General features: G+C 36.1%; 3 long non-coding RNA genes across 7 annotated transcripts; 1 reads left to right on the forward strand and 2 right to left on the reverse strand.

Annotated features, from left to right (window-relative positions):
• Positions 1-3,450: 3,450 nt before the first annotated feature.
• LOC123719618 lies at positions 3,451-5,292 on the reverse strand. Of its 3 annotated transcripts, none has more exons than XR_006755681.1 (4): positions 5,113-5,292; positions 4,766-4,904; positions 4,074-4,388; positions 3,451-3,627 (listed from the first exon to the last, which is right to left on the reverse strand). It is a non-coding gene; the product is annotated as an uncharacterized LOC123719618 (long non-coding RNA). The 3 variants fall into 3 exon arrangements; XR_006755680.1 differs by having other exon boundaries at positions 4,074-4,401; XR_006755679.1 differs by having other exon boundaries at positions 4,074-4,904.
• Positions 5,293-5,339: 47 nt separating this feature from the next.
• On the forward strand, positions 5,340-8,493 carry LOC123719619. 3 transcript variants are annotated; one of them, XR_006755683.1, is made up of 4 exons: positions 5,340-5,718; positions 6,108-6,244; positions 6,394-6,518; positions 8,389-8,493. It is a non-coding gene; the product is annotated as an uncharacterized LOC123719619 (long non-coding RNA). The 3 variants fall into 3 exon arrangements; XR_006755682.1 differs by having other exon boundaries at positions 5,346-5,718; positions 6,394-6,492; XR_006755684.1 differs by lacking the exon at positions 6,394-6,518 and having other exon boundaries at positions 5,347-5,718.
• A 406-nt stretch (positions 8,494-8,899) lies between these two features.
• Positions 8,900-9,781, reverse strand: LOC123719621. The gene is made up of 3 exons (XR_006755686.1): positions 9,642-9,781; positions 9,187-9,561; positions 8,900-8,959 (listed from the first exon to the last, which is right to left on the reverse strand). It is a non-coding gene; the product is annotated as an uncharacterized LOC123719621 (long non-coding RNA).
• Between the last annotated feature and the right edge of the window lie 1,555 nt (positions 9,782-11,336).

Genomic DNA, 11,336 nt, shown 5'->3' on the forward strand with positions numbered 1-11,336 from the left:
CTCTTCAACATACAGTTATTCGTTTCATAACGATTAACTAAATCATGGGAGTTACACTCCGAGAGCATAGCCAGACGCAGGCACTCTCTTCAACATACAGTTATTCGTTTCATAACGATTAACTAAATCATGGGAGTTACACTCCGAGAGCATACATAGCCAGACGTAGGCACTCTCTTCTACATACAGTTATTCGTTTCATAACGATTAACTAAATCATGGGAGTTACACTCCGAGAGCATAGCCAGACGCAGGCACTCTCTTCAACATACAGTTATTCGTTTCATAACGATTAACTAAATCATGGGAGTTACACTCCGAGAGCATACATAGCCAGACGTAGGCACTCTCTTCTACATACAGTTATTCGTTTCATAACGATTAACTAAATCATGGGAGTTACACTCCGAGAGCATAGCCAGACGCAGGCACTCTCTTCAACATACAGTTATTCGTTTCATAACGATTAACTAAATCATGGGAGTTACACCCCGAGAGCATACATAGCCAGACGTAGGCACTCTCTTCTACATACAGTTATTCGTTTCATAACGATTAACTAAATCATGGGAGTTACACTCCGAGAGCATACATAGCCAGACGTAGGCACTCTCTTCTACATACAGTTATTCGTTTCATAACGATTAACTAAATCATAGGAGTTACACTCCGAGAGCATAGCCAGACGCAGGCACTCTCTTCAACATACAGTTATTCGTTTCATAACGATTAACTAAATCATGGGAGTTACACTCCGAGAGCATAGCCAGACGCAGGCACTCTCCTCTACATACAGTTATTCGTTTCATAACGATTAACTAAATCATGGGAGTTACACTCCGAGAGCATACATAGCCAGACGTAGGCACTCTCTTCAACATACAGTTATTCGTTTCATAACGATTAACTAAATCATGGGAGTTACACTCCGAGAGCATACATAGCCAGACGTAGGCACTCTCTTCTACATACAGTTATTCGTTTCATAACGATTAACTAAATCATGGGAGTTACACTCCGAGAGCATAGCCAGACGCAGGCACTCTCTTCAACATACAGTTATTCGTTTCATAACGATTAACTAAATCATGGGAGTTACACCCCGAGAGCATACATAGCCAGACGTAGGCACTCTCTTCTACATACAGTTATTCGTTTCATAACGATTAACTAAATCATGGGAGTTACACTCCGAGAGCATACATAGCCAGACGTAGGCACTCTCTTCTACATACAGTTATTCGTTTCATAACGATTAACTAAATCATAGGAGTTACACTCCGAGAGCATAGCCAGACGCAGGCACTCTCTTCAACATACAGTTATTCGTTTCATAACGATTAACTAAATCATGGGAGTTACACTCCGAGAGCATAGCCAGACGCAGGCACTCTCCTCTACATACAGTTATTCGTTTCATAACGATTAACTAAATCATGGGAGTTACACTCCGAGAGCATACATAGCCAGACGTAGGCACTCTCTTCAACATACAGTTATTCGTTTCATAACGATTAACTAAATCATGGGAGTTACACCCCGAGAGCATACATAGCCAGACGTAGGCACTCTCTTCTACATACAGTTATTCGTTTCATAACGATTAACTAAATCATGGGAGTTACACTCCGAGAGCATACATAGCCTGACGTAGGCACTCTCTTCTACATACAGTTATTCGTTTCATAACGATTAACTAAATCATAGGAGTTACACTCCGAGAGCATAGCCAGACGCAGGCACTCTCTTCAACATACAGTTATTCGTTTCATAACGATTAACTAAATCATGGGAGTTACACTCCGAGAGCATAGCCAGACGCAGGCACTCTCCTCTACATACAGTTATTCGTTTCATAACGATTAACTAAATCATGGGAGTTACACTCCGAGAGCATACATAGCCAGACGTAGGCACTCTCTTCTACATACAGTTATTCGTTTCATAACGATTAACTAAATCATGGGAGTTACACTCCGAGAGCATACATAGCCAGACGTAGGCACTCTCTTCTACATACAGTTATTCGTTTCATAACGATTAACTAAATCATGGGAGTTACACTCCGAGAGCATACATAGCCAGACGTAGGCACTCTCTTCTACATACAGTTATTCGTTTCATAACGATTAACTAAATCATGGGAGTTACACTCCGAGAGCATAGCCAGACGCAGGCACTCTCTTCTACATACAGTTATTCGTTTCATAACGATTAACTAAATCATGGGAGTTACACTCCGAGAGCATAGCCAGACGCAGGCACTCTCTTCTACATACAGTTATTCGTTTCATAACGATTAACTAAATCATGGGAGTTACACTCCGAGAGCATAGCCAGACGCAGGCACTCTCTTCAACATACAGTTATTCGTTTCATAACGATTAACTAAATCATGGGAGTTACACTCCGAGAGCATACATAGCCAGACGTAGGCACTCTCTTCTACATACAGTTATTCGTTTCATAACGATTAACTAAATCATGGGAGTTACACTCCGAGAGCATAGCCAGACGCAGGCACTCTCTTCTACATACAGTTATTCGTTTCATAACGATTAACTAAATCATGGGAGTTACACTCCGAGAGCATAGCCAGACGCAGGCACTCTCTTCTACATACAGTTATTCGTTTCATTACGATTAACTAAATCATGGGAGTTACACCCCGAGAGCATAGCCAGACGTAGGCGTAGCTGAGTCGGCGATGCCACTTAATTTCCCTGGGTGGTTGGAGGTTCCACCTGGCTGTTACAGGGATATTCAGTTGCGCAGCTAGGTTTAGTGTCTTCGAAGAATAATAATTTCAGCGTATTAAAAACGCTGCTACTAATTGCCTAAGCTAGTTTTTAATTGGACCGACGTGGGGTTTGGATCACATCCACAATTACAGATGTCAAGTATTATTATAATAAGTGTTTATACCTCTTTCCTGTCGGTCGAATCTCCGTTCAGTCGAAAAGCTTGTCCAGCGACAGTTGTTCCAGGGGCGTCTTGTCATCATTCATGTGAAGGTAAAATAAATTATATAATTACTAGCTGCCATAGAATGTGGTTTTAGATTTGAATTTGATTTACACTTCGGTCTAAGTAACACGTGGTTGGCTAACACCAAAAATTAAAAAAGTTCATACTTTAGCCTCAATAACACGTGGTAATCATGATATTGAATTGTAGCTTATATGACACGTTTGTCGGTTTACCATAGCAGTGCCATCTATTGATCACTTACTCAATTCAGTCGAATAATTGTGACTGTCAATTAATTATAGACAAATAATTTGCAATAAAATAAAATTGCGACTATAATTAAAGATCTAAGCTACCCTATCTCTTAAGTTGGACCAGACCGCTCACGGTGTGCCAATTTAATTTAAAATCGGTTAAGTAGTTTAGGAGGCCATCGCGGACGGAAGTACTTTTCAATAAAATTTTGAAACTTACTTTGGCAAATATTCCAACTGCAACCGAATGGCTTAAAATTTGATCTGCTAGGCGCTCTTTGATTTTCTGTTTGCCATTCTGTACTGGTTGTAAGTGGTGCTGGGTTAAAGCTGGAGCAAACACGGTTGGGATTCTCGCGATCTTTATTATAAAACTCCTCTATGTGGCTCCACTTTACTGTACCTGCAATGGAAGGTTATGATCTTATTCTCAAAACAATTTTAACCAATCACAGGTCAAGCGGCAATAAGAAAATAAATATGGTACAGCAGAGGTACATCAATTATTAGTTATTTTAATTAGGCAATAAGGCAATACTAACAACTACTTGATGCAGGGAAATAATTGGCAAAGGCCACTAGCGGATAAATAAGTCAATGGATGGTCATGGTTCAATGGATAAATAAGTCATAAAAAAGTTTTAATATCTTTCCGCTGTTCAATTAATTAAATTATTATACCAACCTATGTTTAGTTTTCTGTTTATTTGTATATCTAGTGTAAATTGGAAATACCGTTTAAAAAAAAAATTAAATCTTTAAACATGCACTCAAGCAAACAAGCCAATGTAAATTTGTAAAAATTAATATTCAACCACATTTTGTATAATATTCTAAAGAAGTGGTTACCTCCTCGACAAGAGCTGCTGACTTGTCTGCTGTGTCACAATCTCCTGAGAAGTAAAATGCTATTGGCTGTTTCCAGCATTTTCGAACACCGATAACCATGAAAGTTCGACTATGGTTTGCTATCACAGTAGTACGGCCTTAGCATTGAGTTTTACGTTATATGTCAGATTTTTTCTTATTGACATTTCATCAAAAGCCATTTTACATAAATTATCATTGACATCTTGGTCTTTTGTGATTTCTTTTACTGTCTGTATTACTGGGCTGTTGATTCCACATACCATTGGAATTTTGTTCAATAATGCCTTGAGAGAGCTGACAAAATAACCTAGTATTGTCTTTGGTTAACATAGCTTTTACACATTGAAAGAAACCAATTTTTTATACCGGATTAAAACTATTTGTATTATTATAAACTTATAATTATGTATAATAATCCAGTTAAAAAAATATTTTCTTTCAAAATAACCTAATCAATAATATAAAACAAAAGTTTGATTTCTTATAGATGCTCAAGACGTTCACTTTATCATCCAGTGTCCATCTCATTCCAGTTAATTTTCTTATAAAGTTTTTCAGTTGGCTTTGTAATAGTAAAGAAAATGAATTATTTAATGTGCTTTTTAATATTTCATTGCTAGGTTCGTTTGATGTTAGTACACTTAATATAGATCTTTTGGAGTTTTTATCACCTTGAAACTTTTTTCAGAGCCTCACTATTTCAGATAGATTTTTTCTGCATCTCTTAGACAGCGTTTGCTTTTGAGGTGTAAGTTCACTGAACTTTTTCACGTCCAAGTCCTACAAAATACCTTTGCTAGTTGATGGTTCCTGGAAAATATACAAAAATAATTGAATAAAAAATTCGAAAAAGATAACAAATCCAATAAGTGGATGGAGAAAATAGAAAACTTTCAATCATCCATATATCACCTAGATGTGTGTCAGAAATGTACTGCCTACCTACCTCTATATAAAAAAGCATGACTATAAAAATTTGTCTATTTGACTTAGGTAGAATATGAATGTAAATACTCACTTGGATGTCATAACTTGCTCTATATGGACTACAATGTTTGTTTTTTAATTGGTCTATATCCTCCTCTATTCACTCTTAATCTAACTTGTTAAGTCTTTTCCTATCGCTGCTGGTAAATGAAGATTCATTCAAATGATTTTCACATAGTATCCTATGCTGGGCATTCACTGTAACTAATATGGATCATCGGTTTAAATGCCCATATTTGTTTTGTAGATAGTACAAAAGTTATTGAAAATATCGATACTACTCGGGTATCGATACTTTTTGGTGATCACTAAATTTGTTTTTAAGCCATTCATTTTGTTTAATGGCGTCCAGTCATCGTTTGTCACCCTTGCAGTAGAAATCGTTTTACGTACTCCTATAAACTTACAACGTTTGACTACCATGGCGTCTCCGAAGCCCATTGTTTGAAGAGTTAAGTGAAGTGCAAGTGTTGGACTCAAATTAGCCGCTTGTCACGGCCTCCTCTTCTGCGCCGATCCTGGACGAACCGGTTGCTGGTCCTAGTGGGCTGACTAGTCCTGGCGAGGAATTTGCTGCGATGCCCAGACTTACTAGGTCATCTGGCAGAAGGCTTAATCCTTACTCGGATGAGTTAAAGTAAGTTTTGATTTATGTTATTTCAGGTCAGGTTATAAAATAATAAATCATTAGTAAAAAAAAAAAAAATTTGCTTACTGGAATTTTGAAAAAGTTGGATTGCATAAGGTCTGTTGTGGATTTTAAAATGAAATTTATAGCTGAAAATATTTTTTTCATTGTTTGTAACTTTCTGTATTATCTAATTCTATATTATCCTGTACTTTTTTAATATCAAAAAAGTACCCAAAACCGAATCAGAGCACCCCACTATCCACATGGTCTTGTCTGCCCTACCCCTAGAGTATATATAAAAGCTCCGAAGTAGCCGTCAACCCCCTCCCCGCCCCTCTAAAACCTCAAATATCGACGGTCCATATTGGAAAGATTAACCGATCTACTTACTTCAGAGGCCCATTCTCGGACGGAAGAGGGAACCTATGCAAGGATAAGGAAGAATCTTCTTTTGATGGTATACCGCATTTTGAGTATTTTCCCTACCATGTTTTGGCAAAGTACAACACAAAATCGTCAATATGACTTACCTGTAAGTGAAGTTTTATTATACATTGAGCTTTGAGACTTTAATACTACCCTCAGTTTTCATTTGATTGAAATTGTAACTACACGTGTGTAAATCCAGTTGTAATGTATCCTCGAACGAAGGCGTACATAACCAAAAGCGTCGCGTAACAGGTAACGCACGGCCGCCGCCCTAACGACCACTTGTCGCTGGATGAGACAATGAACTGCTGCAGGTATCGGGAGAAGATCCATCAAAGTCTAATACTCCAGGTGAAGACATACAGTTTGATCTTGCAGTAAGCTTACACTTTACAACTTTTATCTAAGTATTCTAATCAATGCACCCTATTTGAACCCAGAGGAAAAGACCGCAATCTCAAACAGGATTAATATAGGACGCAGGTTTCAAATGAAACCAAATGCTACAGCTACTTCTTGTTTAGCAGAGGCCACTCACAGTGTTCTTGTCTGCGGAAACAAGAAATATGTACCTATTAAAATTACTTATGGATACGGATTCCAATGTGACACACAATACCAAGACTCAGTCACACGACACAACTTTATTCTATATAGCCTTAAAAGATCTAAAAGAACAACTTCAAGGAACATAGGTATACAAGTACCTATTCAGTAAGCGATTAGTTGACTACAAGCTCGCATCAAAATCAGAAAAGGACAAAGATGGTCAAAAAGAATTTAATCATAGGCAAAAGGGGAATCCAGGATGAAGGAGCTTGCTCACAGCCTACTATAGGCAGTCGCGTCCAGCGCCGCGCGCGCCACCTCGCGCTCACTGGTAGTTTATCAAAGAATGTTATTCACTTATTACTTGTGATACAACTCTATTATCGTGGATAAAAGGTTATAAAATACCTTTTTCTTGGTCAGCGATGTTCCTAAAAGTAAACTATATTCAGAGACTGAACAAAGCAAATTCGAACAATCTATAAATTACAACAAAAACACTCCCGCACAAGGCGTTAACCGACAGATAACCGTTTGGCACCGTTAGGTGGCTATCTGAGGGCCGCAGGTAAACCCGCGTTCATAAATTGAAGCGAAGCGACCAATGAGAGGGCGGAAGGCAGCAAGGCAGCGATCGGACTGACCAATGAGAGGGCAGCAGGCAGCAAGGCAGCGGTCGGACAGCGCGTGCGCACTGGCAAGCGGCGATGACTCACACGGAGCGAGCGAGATGGCACTACAGCACTGATGACTCACACGGAGAGAGCACTGGAGCAGACATCCGCACGGGTCGGCGGTCGGAAGCGAAAGTGGCCCCTGCGCATGTGTCACAACCTCTTTTATAATCACAACTCCCTCCTCCGACTCGACCATCCCACTTCGGGAAAATGGTCGAGTCAATTCGTAACAACTCGTAAACAACCGAACGAGTCAAATGAGTAACTATTGCACATGCGCACTTGTAGCAAGATTCTTAAGAATATGTTTCATAAAAATGTTTAGAATTTAGAATAATTAAATTAATATTAGAAGCTAACACAAGAAATATTAAGTTTATGTCCTCCAGCTACACTGAATGTTTACAAAATATTCAGGACGCTAGAACACTTCTTGAAGCTAAAGGATTTATTGTAAATACTGAAAAGAGTAATGAAATTCTTGTAAATTCTTGGGTATATAATAAAATGTAGAACTTAAATCTGTTAATATGATAATAATAAACAAATTTTTCAAAATCTCGCACAATTAGATGGCTTACGTGCCTACCTCTGCCTGTCCAGCAGCAGAATATGGCTGGTTTTACACGAAGGGTCTAGAGAGTAAATATTTTAACCATCGATAGTTTTACCGGACTTACAATGGTATCGTGCGTCAGACCAACCTATAAATTAAATTAAATCGGTTGACTTTTGTTAAGAAATGTATAGTGATTCAATTCAATTTCCTCATCTTACTAAAATTACTAAAGAACTTTGGCGATGGGGCGAAGGCTTACACGGTTTCCTGGTCAATTTATTTAATGGCTTTCCATCGTTTGCTATCATATTTAAAACGTTAGGAAAAATTATTAACGGCAATGAGTTTGGCATCATATTTGTTTTCCTGTGGACTACTCGAACGTGGTGACCGCTTTTCAGAAGGCTCTTAGTTTCGGGAACCATAATTTTCTAACCTAATGAAACTTATCTCTCATTCCAGCAACCGAGAAGAGTGCCTTTGTCATCAGTGTCATCTATAATATAAAAAATGAATCGCAGAATGTGTAGGTAAGCGCATAACTATACAAAGCCTGAACCAATTGTACCAGTTCTGTTTTTTTAATGTTCGTTGAAGTTGAAGTTGATGGTTTTAACATTTTCATTGGTTTACATTTATAACATTTGTTTATAACATTGGATTACATATTAGTAATATATAAGAGTATAATGAAATAAATTTTATATTATGTTATGTTTTATTTATTTTTCCTAATATTTCATTACATTACATGGTTATGATAAATAATAATTTAATTTTATAGGTAGATTAACGACATAACTTATTAAAATTTTAACTAACTTTCTTCTAAGAAAAATAAGTACTAGTATTTTATATGTACAAAAGGACATTTAAATACAACATGTTTGTTTCTGCTAGAATTAAGAAGAATATATTAATTTTCCAAAATAATAAATAAAGCTTGTTCTTTCAGTTATGTCTTGATTTCCTTCATTAACTTCTTGACTTGAAACTGTATCAAGTGTTGGAACTAAAACTTCTGCCGGTATATCTACAAATTATAATCCTTACAAATATTTTGCATAACAGCTGTGGCAATAACAATAGCTTGAACTTAAGCTAGTAATAAATACAATGTTAAAGCGACATTTCCATACTCCAAATTTTCCGAAAAAGACAAATATTTTAACCTTACATCATGTTTCATTTGGGTCACATATCTTGCAACTTTTTGACATAGTATAATTATTAATACTCTAAATTATACTATATATTTACCTCTCTATAGTATTCCTATTCTTAATGTGTACTTCATCATATCTCTGGTCAGTCAGAGAAATGGTGTTAATGAATAAGGTATATTTGAGTAAGCACTATTAACAACCATCCAGTGATTTCTCAGTAGACCTGTACGATATTAAGCTATAAACAAATATACCTGTTAATTTAGTTGGCACATTTATCAAGTTCTACCTTCTTATCAATAAATTTGAATTAACTTGTAGAACTGAGTTTACAAAAGTTGTTGCATCATGAGCGGCACCAGGCCATGGGGAACAACATTAATATATTTTATTTCTGCATCACACACAGCTTGTACATTTAAAGAGAAATATCCTTTTCAATTACGATATTATTCACCAATTACGTCACCTAAAGAAAATAATGCTGCTTAAAATTATTACAACTTCATACTATAATGTACAATGTTAAATAATATATAAATTACTTACATGATGATTGAATTCGTAAATGTGGCATAACAAAAAACCACAAATAAAATATTTAAATTTTTTTGGTTCAACAGTTTATGTGCATGATAAGTTATATAAGACAAAATTCGATGTTAAGTCATGGAAAGGTATTCTTGTGGGATACGTTTGGAATCCTAAATGCGAAATATTTATTACTGTCAGAGATGTCATAGTAGACGAGACAAATTACTTCAATCCAGGCCTGCGTTGCGACCTGAAGAGAATATAGTAAATTCTCATGATAATGTTAACATTGACAACATTTCAAAGTCAATAAAGTCTCAAAAAACTGACAGATATAAATCAGATACCTGTAAATCTGATGATTATGAAGTTCCTCAGAAAATTCGCAAAACTAACCATGACATCGTCGAATTTGAACAACCAAATGCACATTCTGATGATCTTTCAGTGGTCGTAAATAATGAGGACACAACCAGTTGTATTGAACCACGTAGGAGTGATAGGCTTAAAGTCGTCCCCCTTTTTCTTATAAAGAAATCGATGATAACCTTATGTGTGCTAGTTCAATTTTGTGTAAAATACCAAATTCGTTTCAAGAGATTAAAACACGAGACGATAGAGTTCATTGGGAAGGTGCAATTAAATTCTCTATTTTTAAATAAAAAATTGGACTTTAGTACCACGGCCAGATAACAAAAATATTATAGATTGCAAATGGATGTTTAATATAAAAAATGATGAATTCGGAAAGCCTTTACGCTATAAAGCTCGACTCGTTGCTAGGGCTTTTAGCCAGGAATATCTCATAGACTATAATGAGACTTTTGCACCTGTTGCAAGAATAGCTAGTTTTAGATTTATTATTGCTTTTGCTAATCAATATAATTTACTTGTACATCACATGGACGTAAAAACTGCATTTCTAAATGGGGTACTACAGGAAGAAATATATATGAAAGTTCCAGAAAAAAGTTCCAGTCTTGCAAAAATGGTTATGTGTGTAAATTAAATAAAGCATTATATGGGCTAAAGCAAGCCGCTAGATACTGGTTTGAAATTTTTGAACAGTCTCTTAGGCGGGAGGGTTTTCAGAATTCATCAGTAGATAGATGTATTTATATACTAAATAAAGGAGATATACAGAAAAATATATATGTGGTACTTTATGTTGATGATTTGGTAATAGTGAGTGCTAATGTAAATACAATAAACAGTTTTAAAATATATTTAATGAGTAAATTTAAAATGACAGATTTACATGAAATTAAATTATTACTTGGAATTAAAATAACTCGTTGCGATGATATGATAATGTTAGATCAAAGTGCTTATATTAAAACAGTTTTAAATAAATTTTGCATGCAGGATTGCAACAAAAACCTGCAACTACTCCTATGGATAGTAAACTCAATTATGAAGCACTAAACTCAGAAAAAAATTACACTGCTTCATGTCGCAATTTAATTGGTTGTCTAATGTATATAATGTTATGTACTCGACCTGACTTAAGCACTAGCGTTAATATATTAAGTAGGTACACAAATTAAAATAATAAAGAATTGTGGCAATGCCTCAAAAAAGTGCTTAGATATTTAAAAGGCACAACTGATTTTAAATTATGTTATAAAAGGTGTGAATATAATAACATCTTAACTGGGTATGTGGACTCCGATTGGGGAGGTAATGATGTAAAGAGTACAACCAGGTATA

The sequence above is a fragment of the Pieris brassicae genome, unplaced genomic scaffold (genome assembly GCF_905147105.1).
Source record: "Pieris brassicae unplaced genomic scaffold, ilPieBrab1.1, whole genome shotgun sequence".
NCBI lineage: Eukaryota > Metazoa > Arthropoda > Insecta > Lepidoptera > Pieridae > Pieris > Pieris brassicae.